This window comes from Mus musculus, chromosome 1 (genome assembly GCF_000001635.26).
Source record: "Mus musculus strain C57BL/6J chromosome 1, GRCm38.p6 C57BL/6J".
Classification (NCBI taxonomy): Eukaryota; Metazoa; Chordata; class Mammalia; order Rodentia; family Muridae; genus Mus; species Mus musculus.
Window position 1 is genome coordinate 165,947,744 of NC_000067.6, and position 20,809 is coordinate 165,968,552.

The 20,809-nt window shown below is 37.5% G+C and overlaps 1 protein-coding gene across 9 annotated transcripts in view; it reads right to left on the minus strand.

Moving 5' to 3' along the window:
• Pou2f1 (POU domain, class 2, transcription factor 1) overlaps positions 1 to 20,809 on the minus strand; it is a 137,600-nt gene that overhangs the window by 82,594 nt on the left and 34,197 nt on the right. Inside the window, exon 2 of one of the 9 annotated variants that reach the window (XM_006496704.3) lies at positions 5,038 to 5,113. The exons of 5 other annotated variants lie outside the window; for them this stretch is intronic. The gene's annotated coding sequence lies outside the window, so the exon portion shown is untranslated. Of the gene's footprint in view, positions 1 to 5,037; positions 5,344 to 20,809 lie in introns of those variants that run through there. 3 more of the 9 variants (XM_011238767.3, XM_017319360.2, NM_001368808.1) reach the window with 3 other exon arrangements.

Below are 20,809 nucleotides of genomic sequence, written 5' to 3' on the forward strand. Positions count from 1 at the left end.
GAATCATGAAGACTGGATTTAATTATCATACTCTCTAGAATGTTTTCCAGAGTTTTATCCTGTAGTGTCCTTCTAGTCAAGTGTAAGAATTCCCCAAGTGTGGCTGGAAACGCATAAAAATAAGTAGTTTTCTAGTTTTTTTAAGTCCAAAATTTAATTGGAATTTTGGTCATTTGGTGAGAATGGTGAGTATGAGAGATTTGGTGTTGGTGTGTGTTGTTTAATGCTGAAAGAGAGATATCAGCTTATGATCACCTGTAAGCCTGTATAGCAGCAAGAACTCACTAAAATGTTATTACAGGTTGAGCACAAATGAGAAATTAGATTTTTCTTTTTGAAAATGTGATTTCTTTTTTCAGTTCTCTATGAAAATGGAAAACACTTTAAAAATTTAAAAGTATAAACCAAAGATAAAATCCTAAACAAAAAAGATCACTTTACACAAAAAGGGTAGCAAAACATTGACACATGTGAACACACAGAACAAACATGAGCTTTAACATATTCACTAAAAGCCTCCAGGAAGAGAAAAACCCACTCACCCTGAAGGCTACAAACTGACAAGCTCCTTCTGCTATCCACTGGCACAGGAGAGACCTTTTATTCTTTTAGAAATTTTCTCAACTTAAATTGGATGCAAATAAGCCAGGTGTGGTCCTTACAACTATAACACTGCTAGTCCCTGCTGAGTTTCCATAGCAACAGACACAGCTGGTAATGGCTCACCAAAAGTTGTACTGACCTCAGACGGATTTAAAAAGTTTCAATTGTGCAAGCAATTGTGGTATCTTAGTAAAAAAAAAAAAAAAAAAAAAAAAAAAAAAAAACACAATTGTTTTTAAAAATCTATCTTTGCTTGAAGTTTCAAGTAAAATAAATTTCTACTAATCCAAAAGTGACCTCCAGCCTAACAGCAGGGGCTAGTGTGTCTGTTAAATTAGAGGAAGGCAATCATCAAATTTAGGAAAAATGTTTTGACTAAAGAAGTTGAGCTCTTTCTTGTGAGACTAGGCCGGGGCCTAGCAAACACAGAAGTGGATGCTCACAGTCAACTATTGGATGGATCACAGGGCCCCCAATGGAGGAGTTAGAGAAAGTACCCAAGGAGCTGAAGGGATCTGCAACCCTATAGGTGCAACAACAATATGAACTAACCAGTACCCCAGAGCTGCATATGTATCAAAAGATGGCCTAGTTGGCCATCACTGGAAAGAGAGGCCCATTGGACTTGCAAACTTTATATGCCCCAGTACAGTGGAATGCCAGGGCCAAAAAGTGGGAGTGGGTGGGTAGGGGAGTGGGGGGGGGGTATGGGGGACTTTTGGGATAGCATTGGAAATGTAAATGAGGAAAATACCTAATATATATATATATATATATATATACACACACACATACATAAAGAAGTTGAAAAGAGAAAAAAAATTAAGTCAATATTTATGGGAGTAAGGGTGGGGTTCCCTTAATGTAGTAAACAGCACCCAGAGAGACTAACAGTTTATTAAAGTTCTGAATTAAAGAATGTGCCTCGTTTCCTTAAATTAATGTGCTATGGCTGTTCTTTGGCCTAATTAAAGTGTTTGTAGTCATAGAGATAGTAGCTGGGTCAGCACTATCATCAACACCAACTTAGAATATAAATTCTTGGGTCCTACATCAGATCTACTAAATTAGAAACTCTAAGGGCGGAGGTTCCAGAAATATGTTCTGAAATCAATTCTCTATAAGATTCTGAACAGTGTAAAGTGTGAACACTGATTTACAGCGTCAAACTTCAGAGAGATATGTGAAAAACTGCAGGGATTTATTCTACTCTTTGGAATCCGAGTGAGAGTAATAGAATAAAATCTAAGGAGCTTACTAGCCTTCTGAAAGGAGTCTGCTGGCTGGTATCCTCTGTCTAAAGAAGATGCAGAGTATCAAGTTGGGCAGGTCTGTTTCTGTTACATGCAACATTACCAAGGGGTAACCAAGAGTCTTTATTATACAAGGAGAGGAGAGTCTTGAACCCAGGCTAACTCACTCACTATCATTCATATTCATTTCCAACCATCTAGGTCTTCACACCCAGGGCAGAAAATTTAACCATTTATCCTTTCATAAAAACAAATTTTCCAAGACAGAAAATGTTTATATGGGGAAGAGTATAAAGTCTGAGCCACAAACTTTAACATCCTTCACTGCTGAATTCTTTAAAAACATAAAAGTATGCATTTCTTTAGTATCTAATTTATTAGATACTGTCTTGATGTACTAAAACTTTTTAAAAACATATTTCTAATGGGTAACATTTCAAAGAACTAGGCTAGCAGCATGAAAGCTATCATAGACATACTAAAATAGTTAATGGAGAAAAAAGCCTCTAGTTAGCTCAAACACATCAGATGTTAAAAATGATGGACTCAACAAGCTGCGCTGGCTAGTTTTATGTCAACTTGACATACAGAATTATCTGAAGGAGGGAACCTCAGTTGAGAAAATGCGTCCATAACACCCTGCTGAAGGTCATTTTCTTAATTAATGATTGATAAGGGAGGGCCTGACCCATTGTGGGCGGTCTCATTCCTGGGTTCTATAAAAATGACTGGGAAAACCATGATGAGTAAGTCACTAAGCAGCACCCCTTCTGCATCAGTTTGAGTTTCTTCAGTGATGGACTATGATGTGGAAGGGTGAGCCCCTATCTTCCCCAACTTGCTTTTGGTCATGGTGTTTCATTACACCAAGAATAACCCTAATTAAGACACCAACGAGGTCATTTTGTGAAATTGCTAAGTGCTTTCAGTACTATCCCATAAAATGTACTTTAAAAATTTGGGGACTAAAGATGTACGCTCAATAGTAAAGCACTTGCCTATTATGTACAAGTCTTGGGTTCAACTCCAGCATGACAATTAACTACTTTAAGTAAATCTAAAGATTGGTCACAATTTATGAGAAAAAAACCAAAACAAATCAGAAAGACAAAGACATTCAAATGAAGTGTTTCCTTATTATCAGGATCTGTTTGTGTAAGTAATATGGTGAAATTTTCTTAGGTCATATATGCATGCATACTTTTTGTTTGAGGGAAGATGCCACTGGAGATGGAACCTAAGGTCTCATATGACACTAGGTAAATGGTTCCCTGAGCTACACATATCAAGCCTCAGACAGGTGACTTAACATACAAATCAGACAACAGGAGAAAGAAAAAAATACACACTTGTTTCCTTTCCTTTGCTTGCCATGTTTTTTGTTTGTTTGTTTGTTTTTCAAGACAGGGTTTCTCTGGCTGTCCTGGAACTCACTCTGTAGACCAGGCTGGCTTCGAACTCAGAAATCCACCTGCCTCTGCCTCCCAAGTGCTCGGATTAAAGACGTGCGCAACCACTGCCCAGCCACCATGTTGTTTTTTTAAAGCTGGGATAGTTGTACCACAGGTGTACCTTATTCAAAGAATGTTTTCCTAAGGAATCAACTTAATGTACTGTCAGCATTTACTCCACTCTTATGGGAAAAGAACTGTGAAAGAATGAACCCTACCTAGGTCTTCAAAGACAGCAATAAAGAATCAATAAGAAATGGATTCAGAATGCGCTTCAGACTAATCACCTCACATAGAGCCATTTCAGCCTATGTATTAACGGTGTTCACTTGATGTGCTGTTTCCACAGGCCTATATTTCTGCTTTTGAAAAAGATTTATTAGCCTATAAAGAATCTGGTTTCCTTATATGTTTTCCAACAAACTGTGCTATTTCTCTTCTCTCCCATCTCCTCTTCTGCCCCCTCCACCTCCAGTAGCCTCCTTCCCACTTGCCTCCTGTCACTTCTGTCTTTTGTCCTATCCCCTTTGCTCAGCACTTCTTCCCACCTTGTAGCCTCTGTAATGGTTTGAATATGCTTGGTCCAGGGAGTGGCACTATTAGGAAGTATGGCCTTGTTAGAGTAAGTGTGTCATTGTGGGCATGGGCATGGGGTTCCTCCTGTACCATGCCTGCCTGGATGCTGCCATGCTCCTGCCTTGATAATAGCGGACTGAACCTCTGAACCTATAAGACTGTCCCAATTATATGTTGTACTTCTAAGAGTTGCCTTGGTCATGGTGTCTGCTCACAGCAGTAAAGCCCTACCTGAGACTGCCGCCTATCTAGTTTCATGGCTAAGCCAACTCTTCCTCGTTCCTTTCTTTCTATACATGCAAACATTTAAAGTTTGGAACTTCATGAGAGAGAATATGTAATTTTTGTCTGAGTCTGGGTTACTTCATCTAATATACTTTTCAGATCAAGCCCTTTTTATAAATTCTACTTACAACTGAGTAGAATTTTACTATGTATATATATACCACATTTTCATTATCTACCTGTTGGTGGAGTATTTTTTCCTAACTAAACACATGAAATGTTACAAATTTCTATTTTTTGAGTATAAGATTTTTAGCTGAACTATTTGTTTGTTTGTTTATTTATTTATTTATTTATTTGTATATTTGGTTGGCTCCCAGTGTCTGGCTAAATATTTTTTACCTTATTAATCAAACCTATAACTAAATGAGTGAAATCCTATACAATCAGTTTTGTAACCTTGATATTGATACAAAGAAAGAAACTCAAAAGAACAAAGCAGTTGTGGTCTCTATTAAAGCTTGGTTTAATAGAGATCTATAAGAAAAATTCAAGACAGAGAAGACTTAGACAAGGAAGGACAATTTTGGTTTAAGCTTAAAGACTTGTTAACAAAAAGGCTTTCAGTTAAAAGGAAATGGATAAATACAGGAAGATTTTTTTTTTCAGTGAAAGGCTAGATTGCTTAGAAATAATGCTGACTATCTATTTGGCCTCAGTTTGTGTCATTTTGTGTGAATTCGAAAAGAACAGTTGGATAAATTTCCAAAATGTTGCCCTTTAATGAGTTCCTACCAATAATCTTTCAGTATCATAAATCCGGTCAAACTGATATCATTGCTCATCAAATAAGGAAAACTGCCTACTATGTTTGTTCTTAAACAAAATAAAAATGGTAAAACAGCCACAGCAGATGCTTTCTGATTTACCTTTTGTAGAGAAAGGCAGCCCCAGAGCATCTCTCCTATTTAGGCTCTTCTTCCTTCATATTCAAACTCACTCATTCTGCAATTACAACAAGAAATTCACAATGACCCTTCTTAAAGGGATCACTGGTCTTCTTTAGAGAGAAAAGTCTTCTACATTGCAATCACATTTTACTACCTATGGTGACACTGAGGAAAAGACTCCACAAGACAGTTAGAGAACCCATCTATTGTAATTACAGCTTCTCAATTGTTTTCACAATCCACAAAAACCATGGCAGAGATTTCTACAGCTTTACTCTCAAAGAAGCCAGGAGTAAAAATTCCGCGAAAAGAATATATGTACACTAAAGTTTCAACAACAAACAATGTTTTCATACATTTTTAAAGAATTCATTGTGGAAAAAAGAATTTACTGTGTAGAAAACCTATATAAATAATCAGCTCATCAATAAAATACAGTTTATTCTAAAGAAATTATTATGTTTAAATTCTCTAACATGGCTTGGGGCTATAGCTACTGTCTTTATATTATCTTGTATATCTAAAACACCAAGATTCTTTGGTATTATCTTTTGTCTTATGTAAAGATCTTGCTAAAGTTAACAAGTACTGCTTTTACATACAGTGGCACCACTGTCTAAATACATAAGGACAGAGCACATAACACAGCTGATGAATCAAACATCTGTGACCAAGTGTTTTAATGTGGGGCTGAGTTCTCCACATTATAGAGCCAAATATAAAATAAAAATTAGGATAGGGCCTCTCACATATTTCCCTGAGTTAAGGAAGATAAGCATTTAAATTGTGAAGAGCTGTTGTAGTTTTTATATCATTATAAAATGAAAATCCCCATCATTTTAATATTATATCCTCTCATATGGAAAAGGATGCCACATTCAGTCAAATATGCCCCGTGGCCTTCGCAATTTATGTTCATTCAGGTGAGGACAATCAATTAATCTTTTAAATCAATTAATCTATCACTTCACCTTGTTTTCTCTGAAAACTCATAATTTTAAAATTTGTATACTTGTTTGATTTCTGCTTTTCACTAGAAAGAAAATTTTCTGAACACAAGATATTATGTCTTATTTACTTAACAGCAATTTCACATATGTGGTAGAACCTGAGAGAGGCTCAACCAAATACTTGTACATGAATGAAAAAATGGTTCTGGGAAAGTCAACAAATGTTAAATCAAGCATGAGACTTAGTTCACAATTAAAGGTTTGTTTAAAAAGATTAGAATATGAGTAGAACACTCACTGTTGATTTTGAATAAAGGCAACTAATAAAATTCTATATATTGTTCTCACAGAATACCAAGGGCTCAGCAGTTAAACAAGCAAGCAAACAGAACACTCTCTAGCAACTTCCCCTCTCTGAGGCTAAAGCTATAAAGGACATGATATATATTCTGCTGCAATGCCCTTGGCCATATGAAGAACATCAAGCTCCATTTTATTATGTCTGTGCTTCTCCAGGATTAGGATATGCACTTGGAACAATGCACTTGGAACGGGCTTCTAATGCGTACAATGAAAGCTGAGCATTCTCACCAGTCAATTCCAGATTCAAATGGTAAAACACTGACAGTAAAGACTGATAACTAAGGAGCAAGATCAGTTAACATAGTTCCATTAGATTCATTTTAAATTTTCTTATTCAAATTTAAAATTAGCTCAGCAGCCTGCAAGTAGACACATTTTTTAAAAAGACATTCATTCATTTCAAATTATATCAGAGACATTTGTAAGATGAAAATAATCTTGAGAGAGAGCTAAGATTACAGCTTCTCTTGAAAAATTCTTATTGTACTATCTGCAACGGTTGACGATGAAAGTTGGTAACTGCTCTGTTAATATAAAATAAATTGAATATAGTTTACTAATAGTTACTCATATATTTCCATTTTTTCGTTTATCCTTCTTGTACTTCAGTCTTTCTGAGTTCAGCTTCCTTCAATCTTAAGAAATGTTTCTTAGAAGCTCCTTTAGTAAAGGATATGGTGGTAAGCAACTCAGTTTATCTATCTAAAACCATCATTTCATCTTTATATACGCTCAAAGGTTGCTTTCTCCCAGTGTCCTTAGCTTTCCACTGTTTCTAGTGAACGCCTTTCCATATCCCTGGATGGTGTTCTCAGAGGATGTACACTAGAAATGATGATTAAGAACTGTCTTCTCTAGAACACCAACTGCACTGCACTTCTCATTCTGTTCTCTGTATCTTACTTTCTCTTCATATCTACCTCTAGAACACTAGTAGTAATCTGATTAATTTCCCAAGACCTACTATTAGTTTCTTCAAAATTTCTTTTTCAAATGCATTTGAAATGTAAATTTCAAGGACCACTTTTTCCTGTTTAGAAATTACTCTGCCAAATCTGCCTAGTCATTTTTGCAACTTGTTCTGTGCCTGTGTTCCAATCCACTTTTTGTTTGTTTGTTTTTTGAGACAGGGTTTCTCTGTGTAGCCCTGGCTGTCCTGGAACTCACTCTGTAGACCAGGTTGGCCTTGAACTCAGAAATTCGCCTGCCCCTCTGCCTCCCAAGCGCTGGGATTAAAGGCATGCGGCACCACCCCCAGCCCCAATCCACTTTTAAAGTATTTTTAAGTTGATTTAAATACTAAATTACATTCTTACTACAATCTGAAGTTCATGGGAAAAGAAGTTTCATTCTATTGCTGTTTTTTTCCTATAATTTTCTGATGCAAATTTGATCATATCACAGTTAGATATTTAACAATTCATTTGATGGATACAGAAAGTCACACTGTAGGAAACTTTCACTTCATTACTCCTGTACTTTCCTTCATCCAGTCTCATGGGAGTATCCATATTCATGACTTCCTGCAACAAATCAGCTCCTCTCCTTTGTCCCACCTGGTTCCTGTTATCAGAAACTCTGTAAATATTCATATTCTATGTCATCCTTCACGATCTATCTCCACTGCCATTTCTCACAGGCACTAGACTGAAGAACCTTATTCAACTCAGAAGTCCCCTGAAAACCTATCATAATGTCTTGTCCAAAGAAAAAAGCTCCACAGCAGCTGAGATATAAACACCTGACAAGGGCACTAGAGAATAAGATAAACTTTGTAAGGGGAGTGAGCCTTAAATTGTGATATCCTAACTCTTATTCTAAGTTTTTGTGACTCAAGAGTTTTATTAAGATCACCCTAAAACTGGGAGGTAATGGCACACGCCTTTAATCGGAGAACTAGGGAGGCAGCTAAAATACACTGCTATCTGGTTTTTAATATGACAACCATTTATTGAACATTAGGTGTACCAGACACCATGCTGGACATGCTTAAATATTACCTTTTTAATACTAACAAAATCCTATAAAGAAGTCATTCGTTGTTTTATAGATGAAAAAATGATATTCTGGCATATTACTATCATAAAGATGTTATACATTAGTGGCAGAATAAAGATACATCATCTTTAACTTAACGCTACTATTTCTTATACCAACACCATAGCTGCCAGATTATTTAGAATAGCTTAATTACCACCTCTGAATAAAGAAAAAAATGTGAGCATGAATTGAATATAAGACAGATAAGAACTACTCATTTATCCCTGCAACACACAAAAAAACTTTCAACAAAGCCCAACAATTTATTTATTCAATAGATTAAATACCTTGCAACTACTTGCTCTTACTGTGAAAGAGACCAATAGAAAGTAAAACAAAACAAACACCAGCTAGTAGTAATATTAAAATGGAAGGTCAACTACTGCATATAATAAGAATGCACGGTGAAGAAAGAAAACTATACAAAACTAAAATAGCACAGTAGTCTCCATTTTTTCTTTTCTATAAAGCTCTTCAAAATTAGATGACCCTATTATTATTGATGTATAATCTTCACAAGGTGTATTCTATAGGAACAGGATTTCCTACTCTGTCCCCAGAAGATGGAGAGTTTACACACTGCTTACAGGAGATGCAACAGGGTCTATGTAGAAGAAAAGGAGCAGAAGTCAGAGCATTGAGCCATTTCTCACTTAACCAATAATAATTTCCATCACTTTTAAGTAAACAACCAATTTATGAAATAAAAGAATTGCTTTAAACACTCCAGGGACTGCTTCAGATTAGGACCGCTTCGGATTAGAAACATTCAAGCAACTTTCAATTACTACAGAAAGTATCATTATTTACTACAATTCAGATATTAGCTTAGAGATGTATACAGTTTAAAACCAGTAGAAATGTGAAATCATTAATCAAGGAAATAAAAATGAAAGAAGAAAACTTACCCTAGCACCCTAAATGAAAAACAGGATAGTTGGAGGGCAGATAGGAATAAATACTGAAGAATCTGGCTTGAATTTGAAGTAACTAAGAATTTACTATCTCCACAAATTTCCACGGCAGAATGTGTGAAGTTGGTTAATTAAAAGCATTTACTGATTATTATAAAAATAAATACAATTAAGCACTTATGCATTTCTTACTGTTTATTAAATCTCCTTCATAACATAAAGCATGGAGGACTACTTCCCAAACTATAGAAAAGGGCTGCAGAGATGACTCAGTGGTTAAGAGCACTTGCTGCTCAAATGGAGGACCAAAGTTCAGATCCCAGCATCAGCGTATAAGCCCAGTGATCTGTAAATGTAAATGCCCATTACTCTGAGGAACCTAACCTCCTTTTGGCCTTTGCAAACTCACTTGTGTGCCTGTATAAATGTGTGCATGCACTCACATACACAGAAAAACAAAAAATAAGTAAATAAATAAGATCTTTAACTACATAACACTAGGGGACCAAAGAGGTCGTCTTTTAGTGGTTAAGAGCACTAGCTGCTCTTCTTAGAAGACCTGGGTTCAATTCCCAGCACCTTCATGGTAACTCATAAATAACTGAATGAAACTCCTGTTCCTAGGGGTCTGACACTCTCTTCTGGCTTCCATTGGCCCCAGGCACAAATGTGATATACAAGCATATGTGCATGTGCAATACCCATAAGTTAAAGAATTATTATTCATGTGCTGATCTTAAATACAGAACATTAAACTAGAAAGGTGGTCCAAAGGCTTGCCAAACAAGCATGAAGACCTGAGTTCAAATCTCAGAACTTCTGCAAAACTGACACATGTTTTATGTGTCTGTAATTTCAAAATTCCTAAAGAGAGATGGAAGGCAGAGACAGCAGCACCCCAAGAAGCTCATGGGTCAGCTGGCCCCCAATACAAAGCAGTGAACATGGTCAAAGGTGAGGACCAACACAAAAGCTGTCCTCTGACTTCCATAACCCACATACGCACATGTACTCATATTACACACACACACACACACACACACACACACACACACACTTTTAAAACATTTTTTAAAATTAATCTTGAAAACATGGGACAGTACTTGAAATTTTTTTATCCTAGCAAACTATAATAACTAGCTACTATAAAGCTCAACATCACTCTTGAGTCTAACTTTTTAAACACAGCAGAAAGATAGAGGACCCTAAAACATTCCTAACCCCATTTCCAAAAGAGGAAGTCCTTCTGGATTCCACTGGTTTTGCTACTTCTACAATGTTACTGACTTTCATTTTGTTTGGCTTTGTTTTTTTTCCCCTTGTAAGTAATCACCAGTAGTCACAACTGTGACTTCCTTCTCTAGTCAGTAGTATCCACAATCATTCTTTTCTAACTCCAGTTCTCATCTAACAGCTATCTTTCATTCTAACATTCATTGGCAAACTACCATACTCACAATAGCATAAACATTCCCAGAAACTAGCATTTTCTGGGAAATAATTATACAGAGCAACAACATTAGGCCTTGTGGACCCCTAATCTGTCACTCACCTTCCCATTTTTTTAATATCATAAATATAAAAACTAAAGCTGGTCCCAGCACTTGAGAGTTTGAGGCCATCTTAATCAACATAGTGAGATTCAGGCCTTGGCCACACTAAAAAACCCTGTTAAAAGAAAAATAAAATAAAATCCATTCCTAGCTCAAGGTTTTTTGTTGTTGTTGTTGTTGTTTTGTTTTTTTTTTAAATAGCCACAGTGTGACAGGCATTAACTAGTTTCTTCTCACAAGAACAATCATGTAAGTTCTTTTATCATTCAATTTTACATATGAAAAATAAAGAAAAGGGTATTGGGTAAACTAAACTGCTCAGCAGCACCTGACAGTGGAATCTAACCGTAACATAGTACTCCTAAGTCTCCCCTTGAGAGCCCCAAATGTCTTAGTCTTTGGGTTTACTGTTCTTCAGTAAAGTAATACAAAGCTTTCTTAAATTTATTATTTTATTGTATCAGTTACCTAGCACGATATACAGAAATTTATAAGGCTGCTATTAAGAACTGTATTGGCCCCATACATATGTAGCAGCTTGGTCTTCAAGTGGGTCCCCCAACAACTGGAGTGGGATCTGTCCGTAAAGCTGCAGCCTGTCTGTGGAATATGTTCCCCTAACTGTGCTGCCTTATCTGGCCTCAGTGGGAGAGGACGCTCTAGCCCTGCAGAGACTTGATGTGCCTGGGTGGAGGGATACCCAGGGGGGCCTTTACCCTCTCAGAGGAGAAGGGGAAGGGGGATAGGGAAGGGACTGTGTGGGTGGTGGATCAGAAAGGGGGGGCAGCAATTGGATATAAAGTGAATTTTAAAAGTTTAAAGACTTCCTGTCATATGGGGCATTGAACTATATGCAGATCACCTACATGGGATGGAAGGAGTTCTCTCATGTCTCCTGGAACCAGGGCTCCTGTGGAAGTTACTGGCCCCTCAGCCCCCACAAAAGAAGCATGGCTAGAAGTCAAGTAGACAATGTCCCAAGCTTCTGACCTTCATGCTAAACTCCTCCCCAGTTACCTAGCAACAATAAAGATAACAGCATACCATAAGAGGGGCTACTTGGCCCCTCCTCACTCTCTTGCTCTTACTCCCCTTACTCTCTTCTCTTCTCTCCTCTCCCTCTCTTTCCCTCTTCCTCTCTAGCCTTTCTTCTCTCTCTCCTTTTCCCCCTTCTCTCCTCTTAGCCATGGCTGGGGTCTCTCTCTCTCTCTCTCTCTCTCTCTCTCTCTCTCTCTCTCTCTCTCCCTCTCTCTCTCTCTCTGTGTGTCTGTCTGTCTGTCTGTCTCTGTCCATCAAGGCCCACTGCGCTTACTCTCACCTGCGTGGAAACCTCTCTCCCTCAGCCCTCTCTCCCATAACCCCAGGGCTACAGGGTGTCGCTCTGGGGCCCCCTGGTTTCAGAGGCTGCCCCTTCCTTGTCCACCCCCTATCGAGTGGGGTCAGTGGCTTAGATGCCCACCCAGGGCCAAGTGGAAAGCGTCTGGCAGCCCTCCCACATCTGCCTGCCCAGAGTATAGGAGGAAATCTGGCTGGAAGTAGGCTATCTTCCCTTCCTTCTCTTTCCCCTGACCCTATTAGTTCCCACACTGTCAGAGTTATTAAAAAAAAATTATTATCTACTCTAAACAAATGTTCTTTATATTTTCTTTTTTCTTTTTTTTTTATCCCCAGGAGGGAGAGACAACACAGCTGGGAGGTTATAGCAAAGCTGGCTTCATTTAGCATCTATTTTGCATGGTGAAAGACCATGCTGAGCAGGTAGAACTTCTGTTTTAGGGACACATTTACATGTACCATGCTGAGCTAAACATGCTTGAGTTAAATTTGTACTCATGTCTCTGTTTATTGGAAGAATGGATGCGATGGCAATAATATAGATGCATGTTTCCATTAGTTCTCTCTACGGTACCCTGCATTTGACCACTATATCTTAAACTTAGCACTACTGAAATTTTTGAGCATATTTTTTTGAGGGAATTCTGTTTTGTGCTGTAGAATGTAGTATTTCAAGCTTCTAAAAGCTATCAGTGACCTTCTTTTGTCTGACTAGTCATTAAAAAAAGAAAAACAAACAAGCAAACAAACCAACCACAACAAACTCCTCCAATACCAAGCACCAGTATTCCTAAGTAGAGGCTGAGACAGGAGGACTAAGGATCAACTTAGGCCAGGAGTTAGAGGCCAGTCTAAGAAACATCAAACCCTGTTCTCAGTACTGCTGAGGACCACTTTGCGCTCCTGCTGTTTCCCTTCTAGCCAGACCTCTCCTCTCTAGTTCCGACTCCTGGAGTGCCTTCCACATCTGTGGAATTACTGCACCAAGCAGTTTTTGTACAGAAACTGTCTTTGTGTTGAGATGCAAATAATAAAATGACAACTGTCTAGGAAAGAGAGGTAGAAGGTCAAAGCAGGATATTTGTCAGAATCTGGACACAGGCCTAAGTGGCTTATGTATAGACAGGCAAGGGAAGAGACTGAGAAAGTAGAATGGGCTGTGTCACCCAAATGACCTAAGTTATAATCCTAAGAGTGGTTACATTTGTCCTTTCAGAACATACACTGCAGTTGCTTCTGTACGGACACCTACTGGGGGGAACCAGTGTACCTGCTGTGCTCCAGGAGGGAAGATAAGGATTGCCTATGCTAGGATAAGACAGGCTATGGATTTGGAAAGTAAAGGGGAGCATGTCTTTTCCTTGGGCATGAATAATTTGATATTTCTCCCTGAAATACAGGACACAAGGAAATGCCAGATAGCATCAGCAAACAGTAACTGAAGCCATGGGCATGAATACATTAGGCTGTAGAATGAAAAGAAATGGAATCCTAGAATCAAGCCCTCAGGAATCCAACATCTAAGGAAACAAAGGAGACAAAGTAGGAGAGTTACCAGGTAGAAGAGAGGAAACAGAGGCGTGATTTCAGCTTCCAGGGAGGGCAGTTTCAAGAGAGAGAGTGAGTGGTCAAGGGTGTCAAAGAAGGAAAGTTCTGGGTAAAAGTTCACAGTACTTCACAAACCAGTGGTCAATCCCTCCAGCAAGACTGTACCAACTCCCAAACAGCACCAACTGGGGACTAAGCGTTCAAGGACCTGAGCCCACAGGAAACATTTCTCTTTGAAACCACCACACAAACGGAATAGTTTACACATGCAGGAAAGGTCTATATAGAATAACCCTTACATTTGTGTGAAGTAGTCACTAAGAAGTGAAGGAACTATCACTCATTACTGCTTAGATATGATAAGGGCTGAGAAAACTTAGCTATGAGGTCTCATCTTTATCTAGTAGCAGTTGTTCACTCAGAATAAATGTTTAATCAATGGTTCTGGCTTTTGTTTTTCCTCTATGAGTTAATTCAATCATAAGCAGCATGGTCCAGTCAGGCCCGATTTCTCGGGAAGGGAAAGAAAGCAAGAAAATTAACTACAGCTTTTCTACCTCTGGTAAACTTACTAACTTCTTCTGCTTTATTTTAAAAGGTTTTTATTAGTGTTTGTGGGTGGCCAGAAGTGGGTATCAGATCCTCTGACGCTGCCTGATACGGACACTGGGAACCAAACTTGGGTCATCTGAAGGGCAGCAACTGTTAACTGTCAAGCAAACTCTACAGCTTCTCATTTAGTATTTAAATCTCATATTTTTATTGGCTGAGGCAAGTGAGGCTTAATAGAAAGAAGAGAAATGGAGTATAAGTTCAAATCCTCATGCACACAGTACTCCCTTTACCCAGGCAACTCAAAAACTCCTAATAGAAGTTACCCTAAATTTTTATTCAGAATATTACAAGACTTCCATGTTACTCCCAACAACTACCACACTTCTCCTACGTCTGACAGGAGATGAACAAAGCAGACCCGAGAACAAGAGAAAGATAAGCCAGTGTTGGCAGCATATGTTTAGAATGTGATCACTTAGTACATCTTAGAAAACTATTCATTTATTTATTGTGTGGGTGAACCAGGGCCAGTATGTGGAGGTCAGAGGACAACTACAGGGGTTGATTTTGTCTTTCTACATGTGGGTTTGAAAGGCTTGACAGCAAGCACCTTCAGCTACTAAGACATCTTGACAGCACTCACTTCTAATGTATCTTAAAGTATCCAATACATAACCTCTGTTAGTACTAATACCTTCAAGAAAAGACTAACTGCTCATCTCAATGTAGCTTTTCCAAATAGCAAATAGCAATTCTGATGTTTAAGTTCTTGTAATTTTTGTAAGCATGAATAAAGATAGAGCTACAAAGTTTTCAGTAGACTTGGAACAGCAAATTAGACTGACTTCTGAAAAATAATTTTTTTTCATAATTCAAATGAGAGAACCAGAAGTAATTAAATACTTGCTAGCCTTCAAGCCCCTATAATCCAAGCGTGGAAGGCTATCATTGGGGGATCATGAGTTCAAGGGTAGACTGAGTTATCTATGGAGACCCTATCTCTAAAGGGGAAAAAAAAAAAAAAAACACAAAACACTCAACCAAGGGAGTATTATGGAGAACAAAAACACACTGACTATGCAGGTACTGCATAATAATAATAAAATTATTTACCGGGTAAAGGTATAAAGGAATTTCATTAATGGCCAAGAACTTCTAGTTTAGAAAACATGCTACATTTCTGTGACCAGCAAATTTGGGTAAATAGCCAGGAAATAAGCATGAAATTTAGCTTTTATGAGCCATATAGTCTCTGATACAACTACTCCATATTATCATTGCAGCCCAGGAACAGCTAGAAATACCAAAGACAATACATATACAAGTGGCTATTTCTGTGTCTTGATTTAAGTTTAATTTTATCTGTTAGCATTTCAATTTCAAATAATTTTAATATACCATAAAATCTTGTTCATTCTAATTTTTTTTTACACATCTGAAAACATAAAACCAACCCTTGCCCCTGGGCCAAGTAAATACAGATAGCATGGGTTGCAGAACGTGGCGACAGAGCACGTGAGTCACAAGGAGCACGTGGAGAGTGGCCTAAGGATCACTGTCTGTCCTCCGGTTTTCATCAGTGTTTGTGGAAATAAAAATTGTTTCTCTCTTGATAGTTCATTAATTTCTACTTTCCATTCCCAGTTCTAAGTCTTCCAAGGAAACTTTCTGAAGTCTTCGTTTCATTCCATCTCTCTCCCCAGGGCACAGATGAATGTTTTTAAGTCAAAATCTATCCTTGGGGGGGGGGGGGAGCAGGGGTTCTGGGAGGGCATCTCAACTTTTTATGAATCCTACTACCTTGAACTACTATAAGGCTTCAAATCTTTTCATGCTCTATCTTTTAATAAATATAGGTTTAACCAACCTTATTATTCCCTGTCTCTTTTAACCATCATTTAAATTCTATATAATGAGACCACTGTGAGGCTTTGGTAGCTAGTAGCTAGAGAAGGAAGATTTTAGTCACAAATACATTTAATGTTTAAAATTACCCCAGCAACTGTTCAAATAGCTTCAAAGAAAGCTCAAAGAGGAAAGCTGGCTCACAGCTCTAAATTGCTTCTATCACCACTTCCCTGGGTATTCTTTCTGATTTTAAAAGTTACTGTTTACTTGATTTTTCTAATTCTGTGTACTATGGTTATAATTGAACAACGGTATATTTTAAAGACCTAGCATGTCTTTAAATCTAAAGCTAATGGTTCTAAAAGAAACTATTTAAAACAATGTAAGTTCAATTTCATTTACAGCATAATATACAAAATGTTAAAAATCAATACTAACTTATAAAATTATGACCACAACCTTGGAGGCCTGGAGTCACATTTATTTCACAGCAGTAGCCCTCCATGTATGAACTGTCTGGATGTGCAGGGGACATTCTGATTAGCAAAGAGAAACAGCGGGGCACTAGTGACAGGCCGAATGCTAGGAACAAAACTGTTCTTGAAATGTGATGGCAGGAGACAAGAGCATGCAATAAAAGAACGAGAACTCACTTTCCATCTCTCAAAGGCAAATGTTTCAATGCACCTGTATCAAAGCTGTCACCAGTGATCCCAGCAGAACATATCAGTGAATGCACTGGAGTTTAGCAATCTGGGTGTGACTGTCAGTGATTTCTTCTGACGGCAAATGCCACCCCGCAAAAAACAAAAGAGGAAAATTGTGTGACCAGTGGCAAAAGCAAGACAAAATTAGAACAAGTCTCTTACTTGCCTGAGAGTCCTCGTTGCATACAGTCAACAGAAATGGTAATTACCTATACAACACAAAGCAAGAAGATTTTTGCCTTTTATTTTGCTGTCAAGTATATAATCTGAAGGATTCTTGCTGACTACTGTACCCTCAAAACATGAAACTATTCATTATTCCTAAAAAGCATCTAAGTAAGGTCAAATATTTTTTTCAAATATTTCTCTCTCTCTCTCAAACACATTTTTTTCAAATATTTCTCTCTCCTTCTCTCTCTCTCTCTCTCTCTCTCTCTCTCTCTCTCTCTCTCTCTCTCTCTCAAACACACACACACACACACACACACACAATTACAATCACACGCATTAAGCCAGGTTTCAATATTAGTGAAAAAATTTTAGGGCAAAAAAAGTTAAATGTTAGGTATTTTTAATATGAATGTCAAGTAGAAAAAGAAGCCAGAACATCAATTTCATCTCATGAAAATTTCAAAATAAAATGTCACTATTTCTAGAAAAGGTTTATTTAATGTTCTTTTTAACCTCACTAAATCATATCTATAATCCTAAAAGGGCAGCCCCATAATCCACAGTGAGTTCAAGACAGCCTGTAAGCGCTGCCACAAACTGCTTGTCGTCAGCTCAGTCTTACAGAAAGAAAGCACATGCTGCCGAAAGGTCGGTTCTCACTCTTTCCTACATCAAAACAAATGTTTTTATTTAAAATTACAGTAAAAGTACATCCTTTCTCCTCTGGCATTCTTTCCATCTCTTTTCTCCTTAACAATACCAAAAAACTGTCAAATTTCTTTCAAAGAATAAAAATAAAACCAATACCCAAACCTCTAGTCGTCAGGACTCCATGTTTGCTGTACAATAAGGAGGCCTTTAGCTACTTCGACATGCTTGGTAATGACAGTCTTTTCCTCCATAGTTAACTGTGAGCAAATATCAAGAACCACACACTCCTTTGTAAGTTAAGTACCACGGGCGTTTCCAGCAACATTAAAACAACTGTACAGACTAATCTCAAATGCATACAACATGAACTTTCAGCAACTTCTGGCCAGGTAGGGTTGCTGCACACATCTATAACCTTGGCAACTAGGAAGTAAAGGTACATCAGGTATCCGGGTCATCCTCAGCTACAGCGTGAGTTCAAAGCCAATGTGAGCTACATGAGACCCTGCCTCAAAAAAATGTAAACAACCAAGCTCTGCACAGTTTACTCTATTTACCACTTAAAACTTTTTTTCCCCCAGTCCACAGTTCAATTCCAATGAAAATACAGAATAACAAACCTATAGAAGATTTAGGTCAATTCTAATGAAAACACAAGAATAATAAACCTACAGATAATTCAGTTCAATTCCAATGAGAACACGAGTAGTAACCTATAGGTAATGCAGTTCATTTCCAATGAAAACAGAGCAATGAACCTATGGATAAGTCACGTACATGACAGCAAAGGCAAGCATGCAGATTACCAACAAGCTCTCATTTAAAGACTGCACTCAGCAACTCAATTTGTCCCGCTTGTCTGTTCTGTCGCATGGACAAAGAGAAGAATAACTAATCCATAGTCCATATAAATCAAAGTTGTAACTTTAAAAGCCAGGATGCTAACTAGCACAGAGCAGAATAACACCATAAGTCTTTGGTTCCTCCACCTGCCCTGGCTCTTGGGTTGCAGCTTATCTAACAGCTAATTTTCCCTTCTTGTGGGGTTTTACTTGGTGTGCCTGTTCTCCACTTCCATTTCTTCCCCTGTAGTTTTTAAAAGGATATAAAGCATCTGTATTAAGAATGCCTAAAGATATCAAAGACCTAAAGCTGCACTGGTTGTGTGTGGCATAGGAGGAAGGGGAGGAAAACGTGAGGTAATGAGGATCTACTGTATTTACCGTATGTGCAGGGCATGTGGACAACAATAGGAACCATGCAGGGTGCACTTTTGGTCAGAAAAGAACATGGCAGCCTAATGGGAGGCCTTTGTTCTTCAAAAGGGTCTCCTTTCTCTCTTTTGTGCTTCACTTAATTCATGGCATCTGAGCTGCTCTTGAACTTGACAGATGAGAAAAAAGGGAGAGAGAAGAGTGAGAGTCACACACAAAGAGAAGGGAAGGGAGGACTTAAAAAAGAACTCATTGTGATAATTTAGTTCTGCTAGACTTGGGGAATTTTGAGGAGTTGGCTAGTAAAATTCAGAATTAAAATAAAAATTTCCAATATTACACTAAGTAGTTAAGTAGACAAGTAAAATGCAAAATAAACTCTACAAAAAAAAATTTAATACAGATTATTTTCTGCTACAAATATTTCTTTAAATAGTAAATACTGATTTTTCAAGAGTTACATAAAAGATAAGCATTCTATTAACAACAGTGGGTATTAAATGATTTCCCAGATTAGGAAAATGTTGAGATAGAAGTAGCACAAAAGAACACCAAAAACCACGAGCACCACCTACAGGATGAAGTGTGCAGTCAAGGCTAACAGACTAAAAAACATCAACTGATTGTCATCTTGAAGGCATGAAAAAATAACTGAGCAAGAAATCACAAGTCCTAGGAATCGTTGGCTAATCAAAAATATAAATAACTCTGGTTTGTACGACAAAAGTCAGCTTAAAGCAATAAAAAACATAGTTGTATGAGGCTAATGAGGAGCTTGGCACATAGACTTCACAACCACCTAAACTCCAGCCCCAAGAGCTCCACTGCCTCTGACCTCTGTGCACACCTGCACTCACAGGCACAAACCCACACACATACACTTAACTAAAAATAATTTTTTTAAAAAGGAAAAAGACAGCTATAAAGTGATTCGATAATAATGTCTGGCTTTAAAATAGATTTGGTTACTGTTTTTGAAAGATACTCAGCATAAAACAACCAGATAAGTCTAAAACATAAGAAACTGTCCTATTCCTGTTACATTTAGTATTTACTTTCCCAGGTTTTCCTGATACATGTGACTTAGATACATAAATTTTCATCTTATGCCATACATGTATTTTACATCTCCTTTTTAAAAAAAGAAGTCATCATACACATAGCTCTCATTTCTGGTGTGTTAAAACAACATATTATGCTCTATTGAATTATTTCTACTTCCACTAACATCCGAGCTTCAAGAAGTAGTACTGTTTATATATCTTTCCCTGATAGCTTAAACTAATTCTATAAACAAATGACTAGTGATAACGGATTTCAGTTAAACAGTGCAAACATTTCAAATTCAATGTATTACACTGTTCTCCCAAAGTTGTGCTAAAGTAACTTCTAATATTATCATTTTGTTTTCCTAATACTATATACTCTTTTAAAATTTGACATCTGATAAATTACCTGAAAATGTGTACATGTGTACATATTCCCAATATTTGCTGAGATGTTGTAAAAGTAGTACTTTTAAACTACTTTAAAGTCAGCTACAATTTTATAAAATCTTACTTTATAGTTGATACTTATTTAATTAATGCCCAATCACATTACACTACACAGTGTATTCAGAAGCCACAATCAACTCCTAGTACCAGTGAGTAGACTTAAAACTTAAAACTTTGCACTATCTCAAAGGCAACTGTAATAACAGGCAAAATTAAAACACTGTATGCCCTTTCCAAAATAGCTATTTTGAAAGGATGTTTTTCAGCTAGACTTATGTGCATGTACATGGAAGTAGGTCAGTTATAGACCAAAAATTGTCTAAAACAAATGAAAAAAACATTAAAGGGAAAGGCCATGAATTTGGGAGAGCACAAAAGGTGCATGGGAGGAGTCTGAGGGAAGAAA